The sequence below is a fragment of the Podarcis erhardii genome (assembly GCF_964252035.2).
Source record: "Podarcis erhardii genome assembly, chromosome: 16".
NCBI classification, from domain to species: domain Eukaryota; kingdom Metazoa; phylum Chordata; class Lepidosauria; order Squamata; family Lacertidae; genus Podarcis; species Podarcis erhardii.
Genome location: NC_138514.1, coordinates 22,915,423 through 22,928,305, shown reverse-complemented (window position 1 = coordinate 22,928,305; position 12,883 = coordinate 22,915,423). Strand labels below are relative to the sequence as shown.

Sequence of the window (12,883 nt, the reverse complement as noted above, 5' to 3'; positions counted from 1 at the left end):
AGAAACGTCCCGCCAAACCCCGAGGAATCTTTGTGAAATGTCAGCAATTCTGGGATTCTTTTGAAGGGTCATTGTGTTCTGCAGGAGGTTTGCAGGAAGGCCAAATGAGAAGTGGTGAAGTAAGAAAGCTTGTTTCTTTCTGCTGCTGCCATTGCCTCTTGGAAGCAGACGGCTCCATGCCTGAGCTTGCAATTTCTCACTCCCTAATCTGGAAGATATAGATTGCATCACTGGTTGTTTCCTCTGGACCAGAGATAGAAAATGTGTTCAGTGTAGCATTTCCACAGTATCTCAGCAATGTAAACGAGTGGTTCCTCCTTGGGCTAAGCTTTGAGAGGAGCCAAAGAAATGCCTCTATAAAAATGCTGTATAATAGTCACAAACAGAAAACCTTTGCCACGGAACTATGTGCTTATTGTTTAATCCTGTTCCTTTGCAACTGCCATCTCAGCTAAGACATCCAAAAGCCATGCTATGGCTACTGGTGCTTCCCTATGCAGTAAGGGGATCTTGGGCATCTATGTCCTTGCTTTGCAGTTGTTACACCAACATCAACCCTTCTTCCTACTTTTCTGAGCTTGTCAAAAATCCCTTTTTGTCTCCTGCTCGCATACCTGGAACACTCCCTTGCCTCAATTGGAAATGGCAGTCAACCCCAATATCGTAGGACCTCCAGAAGTCACTCGATATATTTTAAAGGGGGGAAGGAGATGCTACTAGTTGGTCCTTAGCATCCTGTTTTACGAGAGGCCGCATGTGATAAGTATGTAATGACTGTGAAATGACAGGCTGTAAAGCTCTGAAAGGAGGCGATCCATTCAGTTGCCACTTTTAAGTATCATCAAGTCAGGTCATTGAGCAAGAGGCCAAAAGTTTGAATGCCTTAATGGAGGTGGGTGTGGAGCCTGCAGCATCAATCAGTGCAAGGAAGGACAGTGGAGCGAGAGAACATGCATGGCAGACAAGTCTGCAGGCAGGAGATTGGCTTGAGCTATTCCTGTATTTGCCACTGATGCATGGCATGGCCTTGGTCTGGTCATTTGCTGCCCTGCCTTGTTTACTGTTTGAGGAATAAAATATATATCGAGACTGGGGTTCTAAAATGCTTTTCATGAATGGACACGTATAAATTTCTCTAGCACTGCTACTGGCTGCATGACACCTTCCCTTTGATGAGAATTTACATCCACCCTTTGATCAACTACTATAATTCTTTGGAAGGTTGTTTGTCTGTCCTCTATGCATCGGACACTCCTTGTTCTGGCAAAATTTGGTTACACTCTTTAAAAAGACTCAATAAACCATAGCTCATGAAAAGGGTTGTGTTTATTCAAATGTAACAGCATAGAAGATCTGCAAACAACTAAATACTCATAATCACCTGAGTGAAAAGTTAGTCTGTGCAAGGAAGTTGTCTAAGGAGGGAAGGATCTGGTCTCTCTTCACTATGCTGAGTTTCCACCTGTGGCCCTGCAGCCAATAATTGAAGGAATTATTCCTCCTTGCTATGAGAAGATGTGATTAGCCAAAAAGTGTTTTTTGTTTTTTTTAAAAAGTTGGGGAGTTTCTATCTCCAAGCCCCCAAGATCATTCAGAGAATTCTATTGAGCATTTATCCAGCAACATCCGAAACCGTTCCAAAGTTAATATGCAGGAACAGTTAATTACCGGGGTTTGCAATTTCCTTGTCATTTCAAAGCAGCTGCGTGGGTGTTTTCTTACCTTGTTGCATCCAGTGATTCTGCAAGCTGAACAAATTAGAACCATGCAAAGGCCTGGAAACCTGGTCCTGAAATAGGCTGTAACCTCCACCAAATGCTGGGGGAAGGCCCTGGGTCAGAGCGGCAACCCAAACTTCCTTTAAAATAAAAGCCAGAGCTGTGCCTGGCTGTGCATACTTGGGTCTCGGAGCGTTCTTTGGGAACAAGAATGGAATAATGGAATGAAATATCTGCTTGTGTGACTGGCAGGCAGTAGGAACCTTCCAGATCGATCAGATTTGGTGTAACTCCTAGGAACTTGGAATTCCGTCCTTGCCTGGTCCACGGAGACTACAGGCACTAGTTCTGATACCAGATCATCCAAGTGTCCCTATTTTCTAGGGACAGCCCTGGATTTACAGAAGCCATTCTGGTTTCTGATTTGATCCCAAAATGTCCCACTTTTCCTTAGGACATTCCTATTTTCATGGGAGAAATGTTGGATCCAAGGCGATAAGTATACAATCTTTGGATGACATCTGAAGGCAGCCCTGTATAGGGAAGTTTTGAAATGTTTAATGTTTTATTGTGTGTGTGTGTGTGTGTGTGTATGTATATATATATATATGAATTCACCCAGAGTCGCTGGGGCAAATGAGTCAGATGGATACTATTGAATAGGACATCTCTGTTTTCATCAGAAAAATATTGGAGGGTATGTGATACAGGATGTGTTCCCTGAGCAGCATGGGACATTTGAATACTACTGCTCTAAATCGGGAATGGAGAAACCTGTGACCCTACTATGTGTCTGGACTACAACTTTCATTGTCCCTGGCCATTGGCCATGTTGTTTGGGGGTGATGGGAGTTGTAGTCCGATAACATACGGAAGGGTTCCAGGTTCCCTATGTCTAGATTAAGCCATTGTTGAGTGTCAGCATCTCATTGTGCATGTTTGTGTGCATGTAAAAAGGTTGAAACAATACCAGCAGAGCACATGTCCTGTTTATCCTTCTAAGCTGGAAATACCAGCACTGCAGTGTTAGCTGAATCTGGCCAGGGTTTGCTGGCAAGCCTGGGTTTGTTTGTCTACTTAAATAGCTGTGTCTGTGGTTTCAAATAACACATTGGTGGTGAGCAGAAAGGAATGTCGTGCCGCCTTGTCAATTGGGTTTGTGTCCCTCTGCCTGGTTGGAGATGTTTTGGAGGCCCGCTGCTTCTTTTCTTCCCGTCTTTAATTCTCGATTCTTTTGCACAATGGGCTGGCGAGAGCCTTCTGGCTTTTAGCGATGGAGATTCCCCACAGGTGCATAACGCGCTGCTTTGCCCAATGTGAAAATCAATAAATATGCTCACTGCAAAAAGGAGGTGGGGGGAACAAATCTAATACACAGAAAAACTCAATATGAGGCAATGAGGGGAAAGTAAAAGCACTCCTCTAGGGGATAATGGTTTGAAATGGAGGTCTGAGAAAATGGTGATTAAAAAAAAAAAAAGAATTTTCCTGTGGAACTAAGTCTGTGTCAGGTGTAGCAGAACAAAGAGCATTGAGGGGCAGCTACTGGCTTCTTAAGACCCTGATTCCATCTTGCAGGAGGAAAAAGGGGTTAGTGTGAAGTGTTAGGGTTTAGTGTTATGGAGTGCCAACATGATACCCTTCTGATGTTTTTGATTATAAATTCCATCAGCTCTAGCCAGCTGGGCCAGTGCTCAGGGATGATGGGAATTGTAGTCCAAAACATCTGGAGGGAATCACATTGACTGCATCTGGCAAACTGGTTATTCAGGCAGGTGCAATAATTGTTTAATGCAGCAATCCTAAACCTATTGCCTGGATGGAAGGCCCAATGAGTTCTAAGCATATAACTGTGCTGTAAAATAATCCCCCCCCCAAACCCCTTAGATTAATAATATTTAAGAATTTTTTCAAGGTTTGCAAGATTATAATGTTTTTGTTGTTGCCTGAATTACTTTTTTTTTTTTTTTGTATGTTGCTTTGAAATGTTTGGATATAAAGCAACGAAGAGATCCAGTTTATTACTAAATAAACATTTGGGGGGGGGGGAGGTGTTAGGAATTTGAAGCAAAACGACACACTGTTATTGCTGACATTTTCACAGTGATTCCAACATGCCTCTTTTTGGAAACTCTCCAGTACTCCTTCGAATTGCACTTATTCTCAGCTCAATCAAATGTTATTGTTGAAACCCATAAAGCTTGAGAAAACCAGAAAGGAAAACAAACACAAGAAGAGCCCTGCTGGATCAGACCAAAGGCTCAAACTGCCCAACATCCTGTCTCCCACAGTGGCCAATCAGATGCCAATGAGAAAGAGAGAAAATATGAGGGCAATAGCCATTTCCTGCTGTTGCTCCCTGGCGATGGGTAGTCAGAGGCATAATGGCTCTGTTCCTAGAGGTGATATATTCGATATAGCCTTCATGGCTGTGTTTTCAAAGAAGTGCAACTTATTCTTACTCTCAGTTGCCCTCAGTTACCCCCAGTTGCATCTTTGGGAAGTCAAGTCTGATTTACTATGTAGCACTGTGATGTCATATAGTTCTTTGCGGGATCCCTGATTGATTATCATCACCCGTGCAATTAATCCAGGAAATCAGAGGAAGGACCAGAAGCCAGAGTAAACAACCATCTTAAACAGCTTGTAAGAAGCAAATACCTTTTTTGGGGGGGAGGGTATTTCTACTCTGCTGAAATTGCCCAGTTTTATCCAGAAATTGAAACTTGGGAATAGCAGCATGGATCTAGTCAAAGTAAAATAACCCCCTAATGAAAGAAAACCACAATAGATTTCTGTGTAAAAAAGAAAATTTGGCCCAATGCACCTTCCACCGCCATAGTTTTACATTTCTGTAAGAAGCTTCACTTTCAGAGTTCCCATTCCAAGAGACTCTTAAAGGTGCAACCACCCTTGTGCATTAAAAAACTGATCTGCCTGCCAGCTACAATACTTTTCCAGCTCTGGCAGTTCCAAAGCCTTGCATAAAAATAGGAAGCAAAGGGTTAATCTCCTTAAAAATTGCTTCTGTTATTATTAAAAAATTGAGGGCGAGAGAACCTCTTCAGTTGAAACTGATTAGGAGCAGTTGAGCTGTCACCAGTCTTGATTTTATGATAGTCCTATAAAGAGCAGCCGGTAATTCATTGAAACAGACTTTGGTTTTGCACTGCTATGAACTAGGGTTGCATATCAAATAGGAGACTCTTCCATTAAGTTTCTGTGCTTGGGTCCTTCCCTTTCCAAGGTATGAGAGATTTGGGGACTTGTGTCCAACCAGCCAGATTGCAGTGTTAGCGGCGGAGGAGAAATTCTCCTGCATTTTAACGTTAACCATCCTAACTTGCCGGTCCTAGACTTAGATGTAGATTGGAAGGCAGGTTATTTATGCATTTAAGGCATGTATACGCGGCTTAATCATTTGCATATCTAATTACTATGGACTTATTGTTTTAAAAATGCAGTTTTGGTTCAAAAAATACACCCCAAGGTGCACATTCCCAGAAAAAAGTAAGGGAAAGCAGTGCTCTTTTTTTTTTAGGGGTACTCAAGGGTATGCAGTACAAGCACCTCTTTGTTTGTTGTTGTTAAAGAGTGTGGCACTTACTGTAACAACTTCATGGGTTGGATTTAGATTTGATGAGGCTCTAAGCTACTGAAGGTAACTGGGCCCTTTATATGTCCAACAGACTTCCGGAATGGATTAAGTTTGAGAACCAAGGTACCATTGCATAGAGAAATGAGCAAACCAGTGATATTCTAGGGAGAAGGCTAGCAGGCGGGGCCCATTACTTACATCTTAGGAGCCTACACAATACAAAATACTGTTGCAGTATGTAGGTTTTATTTTATTTGTTTTTTATCTTATATTTTGGAAATATAAATCCAGTTTTTTCCCCTTTTGGGGGGAGGGGGGCAAGACAGTGGAGCCCTAAGCTATAGCTTGTTTAGCTTATACGTAAATTCCAAATTGATGGAATGTACTAGCACCAATTTTTCTAGAAAAAAGCACTGCGGGAAAGCATATAGGAATGGATATTTTAAGCGAAGAATGTGTACAAAATATATACTGCAGGGGAAAATGAATACAATTTAAACATTGGGCCAGATTCTACTAACTGGCCCTGCTAGTGAAAGCCTGTGCAATGACTTCTGTTAGTGGAATGGGGCTTTTCCCAACCTGCACCCCCAAATGAGCTCAGGATGTATGGGGATGTTCTGAAGAACCACCAGACACTGGTGGAGGAAGAGGAGTGTGTGGGGAGCGCACTGCCCCCGGTGGGGTGCCATCGCAGCTGCCCCACCCCGTGCTGGGTGCCACGCCCCCACAGGCAGCATGCCATGCGCCCAGGATGTGTGCCACGCCCCTGGGACGCCCACCAACCCTGCCCCTGCCTGCTCTCTGCCCCCTGGTGCTGGAGCATGAAGCTCCGCCACTGCCCCCAGAACAATGCACAGGGAGAGGAGAGGAGAGAGACCGTTTCATCGAGCAAGGAGAGGTGCTTTTACAGACAGAAGGTTTGTAACAGTGTGGCCTTGAATTCCTCCCAATGTTCCTTTAGTACCGTATTTTTCGCTCCATAAGACACACCTGACCATAAGACGCACCTATTTTTTAGAAGGGGGATGCAAGAAAAGAAATATTATTTAAAAGGAGCGCTGAGCAGAGCCTGTATGCATCCCAGGCTCCCTTTCATGAGCCGCGTGGAGCATGTGTGCGGCATTTGCGGGCTTTTCCCCAAGGAGGGAGAAGGGCAGCCGTTGCCCTTCTCCCTCCTCAGGGAAAAGCCCCCAAGAGCCACACACACACTCCGCGCTGCTCTTGGGGGCTTTTCTGGGAGGTGGGGGAAGGGACAGAGCATGGCTAAGCCAAAAGCTAGAACAGCGAGAGGAAGCGCAGTGATCCCTCTTGCTGTTCGGGCTTCTGGGATAGCTGTGTAGCCTGCATTCACTCCATAAGAAGCACACACATTTCCCCTTACTTTTTAGGAGGGAAAAAGTGTGTCTTATAGAGCGAAAAAAAAGGATAAAAGAAAGAAAGTGCAAGAAAGTGTGGGTCACAGAATCATAGAGTCGGAAGGGACCCTGAGGAACATCTGGTCCAACCCCCTGCAATGCAAGAGTATGCAGCTGTTCCATACGGGGATCAAACTTGCAATCTTGTCATTATCAGCGCCATGCTCTAACCAACAGAGCTATCCAGGATGAACCAATGGGATGGAACAGACTCTCATGTGAAACTGACACAGAACTGAAATTGGCTGATCCAGCCACCCCTAACAGAGAGTAGCTCTGGCCTAGCCAGCACGTGTATGAGGGACAGAAGAACATCCCAACAATCTCTCTGAAGAGCTGTGGTTGTTAATCTGGTTCCTGAGCAGGCAATAATGTGTAGGCCTTTCCGACTCTCTGAAGTTGGGCAATGGCCTGCTTTTGGGGAAGGTGAGAAGGCATGGCAGGAAACACTCCTGTGCAAAAAGTACATTTTAATCTTCCAGATAGTCTCTTTGGGGAAATCTTGTCCATCATTTTAATTCACTGCAACTGGACTGGACCTAGCTCTGTGGCAATGTGCTTTGAATTAGCTGAAGTCTGCATGCTCGCGTGGCGGAAAGGTACTAATAATGCTGCATAACCTTGTCTGTAAGCTACTCTGCTGAACTTGATATTATCTCCGCCAGTGTCTATATACCAAGTGCAGATTTCCTCTGTGGCCTTGAGCAAATTGCTAAATGCAGCTCTAGTGCGTGGGCTTCATTTTTTCTGCAGAAGGGGACTGGATTTCCCCCTAACGACCACTGACACCTCACGGGTTGAAAATTTAAAGCTCTCTTTTGCAAAAAAAGGAAAAGCAGGGTAATGAGAAGAAGACTCCGATTGGATTGCCTCTCCAATATATTTTATTTTATTTATTGCATGTATATATCACCTTTTTCTCCAAGGAGCTTGGGGGGGGGATACATGGTTCTCCCCTCCTCATTTAATCCTTACAACAACCCTGCACGTTAGGTTAGGGTAAGAGGCAGTGACTGGCCCGAAGTCACACCCAGGGAGCATAATGGCCGAGTGGGGATTTGAACCCTGGTCTTCCAGGTCATACCTGACATTCTAACCACTAAATATTCTCATTTGGCCTGTGCCGTGATTTGGGCCAAACTAACCCCCTAAAAAGGAAGAGCCTGCTGGATCAGACCAATGGCTCATCTAGGTCAGTCTCCTGTTCTCACAGTGGCCAATTGGATGACAATGGAAAGCCCAAAGCAGGACATGAACCCAACAGCACGCTTCTTACATCATATGGCATCAGCTGTGGGTCAGATAAACCTTCAGGGCTTAACAGAAAAGGGAAGATTAGGAGTGAGAAAGCAAGTGCACTCCCAATTCTTTCTTCCTTTACAGTCCAGCTTGAATTTACCTGAGTCATGTGACATGCATATGGGAGAATTTTGAATCCAGCTGGTTCCCTATCTGATAGGGAGAAATGCCAAGTGAGACCATCCCTACAGAGAGTTGCCTAGCCTCTACCTGAAGACTTCTGCTTGTGCACCACCAAGAAGGTGGCTCATTTCAGTGATCTTCTGCACCCATCTTGGCTGTTTACAGTTGTCCTAGCTCAGGGATGAAGTGTGCGTGGCCCTCCAGATGTTGTTAGACACCAACTCCCATCAGCCCCAGCCAGCATGACCAGTCATCAAGAATTCTGGGAGCTGGAGTCTAACAACATCTCGAGGACTGCAGATCCCCCAGTCCTAGCTGATCCTGTGTCCCAGCTTTGATCTCCTTCGGCCCAAACCCCCTTTGCCCTGTTTTCACCCCAAGCAACCAAAGGCAAAGACCTTTTGCTGTTCTTTACTCACCCTGAGATGTGTGTAAGAGAAGTCTCCATTCTAATTCCCCCAAAACAATGATGGCTCATCTTCATTTGTGTCCTCCATACAGCGAACACCTGGCAGTTCCCTTTGTTTTTTGTTTTTGAGTCTCTCTGATGTACTTTTCTCTGCCCCACTCTCTTGACCTCCTCTCTCCAGGGATGAACAAGAAGGGTGTCGGTATAATGGAAACAAAAAAGAGGGATAATGAAGGGAATGTTTGGCCTTGGGAAATGAGTTTTGAAGAGTAAAGGATTTCATCAAAAAGTGACGGGGATGCAGGGAAAATTGTCGTCATTGTTGCAATTTCAAAGCTTGATGTTGACCTGATTTCAAAGGAACTCGTGTTAATGCTTTGCTTTCCTCTCCCCCCCTCCCCTTTTCTCTCTTTCAGGTAAGTGACATTTTATTCTGCTCATCCCTACGGCAGAGTTCTGCGCAGGTTATCCATATTTTTCTTCTTAAAGTGGCAAAAATAAAAACTTAGAATGAAACATTTGCTGTGAGAAAGCAAAGCAAAGCAGAGAGGACGATCAGGAGGAAAGAGGTGGATCCACAAAGGATGGCTCAGGTAGGCATCACCTTAACAAGAGATTTCACTGTTGTTGTGGTTCCTTTGAGGAAGGACTTTTGAAGGAGATGTTCCTAGAACTGGTGGAAAGTGCCTTTCTTTACGGTTAGTGTTACTCGTTTTTTTTTTTATTAAAAATTTGAGGAGGGGTTCAAGGAGAGGTGTTTGAAACGGATATCCCAGTTGTTTTGGATGCTCTGTTCTGCGAAGCAGAGACAGAGCAGGTGGATGGGACTTGAGTGTTGAGTTGTTCTGTAGCTCCGATAGAGGAATGAATGGCCATTGTTCAAGGAAGCCTTCACCAACTCAGTGCCTTGCAGACATTTTGGATGACGATTCCCATTGGCCCCCAGCCATCACAGTCATGCTGCCTGGGGATGATGGGAGTTGTAGTCCCCAAACATCGGGAGGACACCAAGTTTGCAAAGGCTCATCCCAGGTCTTTGTGATGTGCTTCTTGCTCAGCATTTTTGGAGGAATATATTTGCGCCCATGTTGTTAATGTTTGCTAATACACTGGATCTTTTCTTTCCATACCTCTAAGGACTTTTTGTAACTGCGCTCATTGGTGTGTGTGGGTGTGTGTTTTACCTGCTGAAATGGCAATGTAATGGCAATGATTTCCTTACAAGAGTTTATGAGCATCACACTCAAATGACCACAATAAATGAAAGCTGTTAACAGATTTTATGTAGCTATTCGTGCAATAGTCACATTTATGAATGGTGAGAGTGGGATGGTAAAAATGGGTAACATTCCAGAATTCAAGAGAGCTTGAAAAGGTAATTTGGTGATCAGCGTTTTTGACCACGGCGATGGGTTCTTGTTCTGTTTTGCAACATGTTTGTTAGCTGCAGCAACCGCTGTTCACTATCACAATATTTGTTGTCACAAAAAGTTGTTCCTTTTCTATGCCATTGCACTGAAACAACAAGCTGTTGATATCCTTGCAAACTGTGTAGGATCTAAGAGGCAATAAATAATGCACTTCACCCATGAAACAGGGTATGTATAATGGTAGGAATTAACTGAGGGCAGAATAAACAAGGAGCCAATCCAGTGCTCCCACAGGAACGGCATCAAGACAAAGAGAATTTCAATAAGATGTTCTGGGAAATAATAAAGAACTAGGGAGTTTCAGGGTTAGCCCATGCATTTAGCATCCTTTTCAGTTTTGTCCATTTTGTGACCCTAAACTTCAGCTTAATGTTGCACTGTCAAAGCAGAAGGAAAGTTCCTTAGCACACTGGTTAATTATCCTATCTCACTACCTTCTGCTATGTTTATTCAGTTCTATCTCCACCAAAAACCCGGGCCATTGCTAACAGGCAGCTTTAATTCTGCAGCTGAACATAGTTTAACTTCTCACACAATGGATGGGAAGTCAAATAACAACTGAGGTGGGCAAACCCTCATGCAACAAGGATGTCTCATTTGCAATCTGGTCCCCTCTCTGTCGATCATGCCCCCCACCCCCAATTGTCATAAAATAAATTGTCATTCTGGTAATCGCTGGTGGGCAAGTGGAATGAAGCCCAGGGATGGATTTTTCCAGACTTTGGTGCCAGGTGTGGCATTGACTGGGGACGAACGAGGTCTGTCATTTTTATTTGAAATCCAAAAGAGAGCCTGTGGCAGGGGCCCTCAAGACATCAAGTTTATACACAGCCATTCTGCTGACCATTACAACCAAAAACAAACAAGCACTTTAATTCTCCATGGATGCAGATGGGGCTGGAGTGTTTGCTTGTTGAGAAGAGAGACCAGGCCCTTACTTCCAGATTTTCATTCTGTTTGTTTTCAAATAAATAAAATGATAAGGACTGGAGATTTGCAGGGACCTGCTGTTGCTCGGGTGTTGCTTGAAGTATTATTGGAAGGTTTTATGGATTATAGTGATACGTCTAATTTTCTATTCTTCGCTACCTTGTGAGAAATGTTCTAAAAGGTTCTAAAAGGTGGGAAATGATGGGTTTGCATCCAGCTAACAATCCAACTAACAATCACTCACAGCAAACCCATTAGAATGAATGTAACTAAGTTCAAGCCCATGAACTCTGATGCATCTGCTCTGAGTGGGATGAGCATTTGATGCAGCCTTAAACGGATGAAGTAAATAAATAAATAAACCCTGCTGGGATAGGGGAACAGCCTCTTTATGTCTGGGCAATGGGGCTGTTGAGTGGGGGCAGTGAGTACTTAATTCCATGCCCTTAAAGCATTGTCCAAAAAGGGGGGGGGGTGCATTGCCGAAAAGAGGAGATATAGATGGTGCAGGTTTATATAAAAGATGCATGTGCTAAATTGTAGGCACAGGTGCAAATTTAGAAACACAACACCTCTCAATACCAATTTGCTGCTTGGCCAGGTTCAAGATTCTTGTGTTAATTCCTAAAGCGCCAAACAGCTTGGACCCAAAGTCCCTCAAGGACCACCTGATCCCTAATACTCTACCTCGATCACCTTGATCCTCTGATGGGGTACATCTGTTGGTTCCCCACACGCTGCAGGTTCAGGTGCTCTTCATTAGGGACTGAGGCTTTCGCTTGAGTGACCTGTGAAACTTCCTGCTTGTAGAGATTTGGCAGGAACCAAACCTGACAACTTTCAAGCACCTCTTTAAAATGGTACCTTTTAGACAGGCCTTTACAATATGAGTTTTCTTTCTCATAGAATCATAGAGTTGGAAAAGACCACAAGGGCCATCGAGTCCAACCCCCTGCCAAGCAGGAAACACCGTCAGAGCACTCCTGACATATGGTTGTCAAGCCTCTGCTTAAAGACCTCCAAAGAAGGAGACTCCACCACACTCCTTGGCAGCAAATTCCACTGTCGAACAGCTCTTACTGTCAGGAAGTTCTTCCTAATGTTTAGGTGGAATCTTCTTTCTTGTAGTTTGGAGCCATTGCTCCGTGTCCACTTCTCTGGAGCAGCAGAAAACAACCTTTCTCCCTCCTCTATGTGACATCCTTTTATATATTTGAACATGGCTATCATATCACCCCTTAACCTCCTCTTCTCCAGGCTAGACATGCCCAGCTCCCTTAGCCGTTTCTCATAAGGCATCGTTTCCAGGCCTTTGACCATTTTGGTTGCCCTCCTCTGGACAGGTTCCAGTTTGTCAGTGTCCTTCTTGAACTGTGGTGCCCAGAACTGGACACAGTACTCCAGGTGAGGTCTGACCAGAGCAGAATACAGTGGCACTATTACTTCCCTTGATCTAGATGCTATACTCCTATTGATGCAGCCCAGAATTGCATTGGCTTTTTTAGCTGCCGCGTTACACTGTTGGCTCATGTCAAGTTCTCTTTAGCCAACCGGTATCTATTGTGGTTTTTTTATGTTTCTATTTGTGTTTTACAGATATTGATTGATTGATTTTACTGTAGCTTTGTTGCCAGCCACCTTGATATATGTTTTGAACATTAAAATCAGAAGTATTCAGATGGGGGGGGGGGAGAGACCTCTTGCCATAGGGCAAGAGGCAGTGACCTGTGCCTGGCACAGTCTGCTATGGCTGGGCAACTTCAGGGTCCCTCTTCCGTTCATCCCATTTTATCTTTAAGCCAGACTTGGACTGGGCAGCCCTTCAAATGGGTGACTTCTTCCACTAGAGGAGTGTACTCTGTAAAGTAGGACATTCAACCACCCTTGTTGTTGAGACTCCTGAGATGTTTTCATATAAACCACTGCAATATGTTGCTATATGAAGTAGAATGAAAATA

General features: G+C 44.2%; 1 protein-coding gene across 8 annotated transcripts in view; it reads left to right on the top strand.

Annotated features, from left to right (window-relative positions):
- Window positions 1-12,883, top strand: part of LOC309331117 (protein CEPU-1) — a 797,868-nt gene that overhangs the window by 272,984 nt on the left and 512,001 nt on the right. The gene's annotated exons all lie outside the window — the stretch shown is intronic.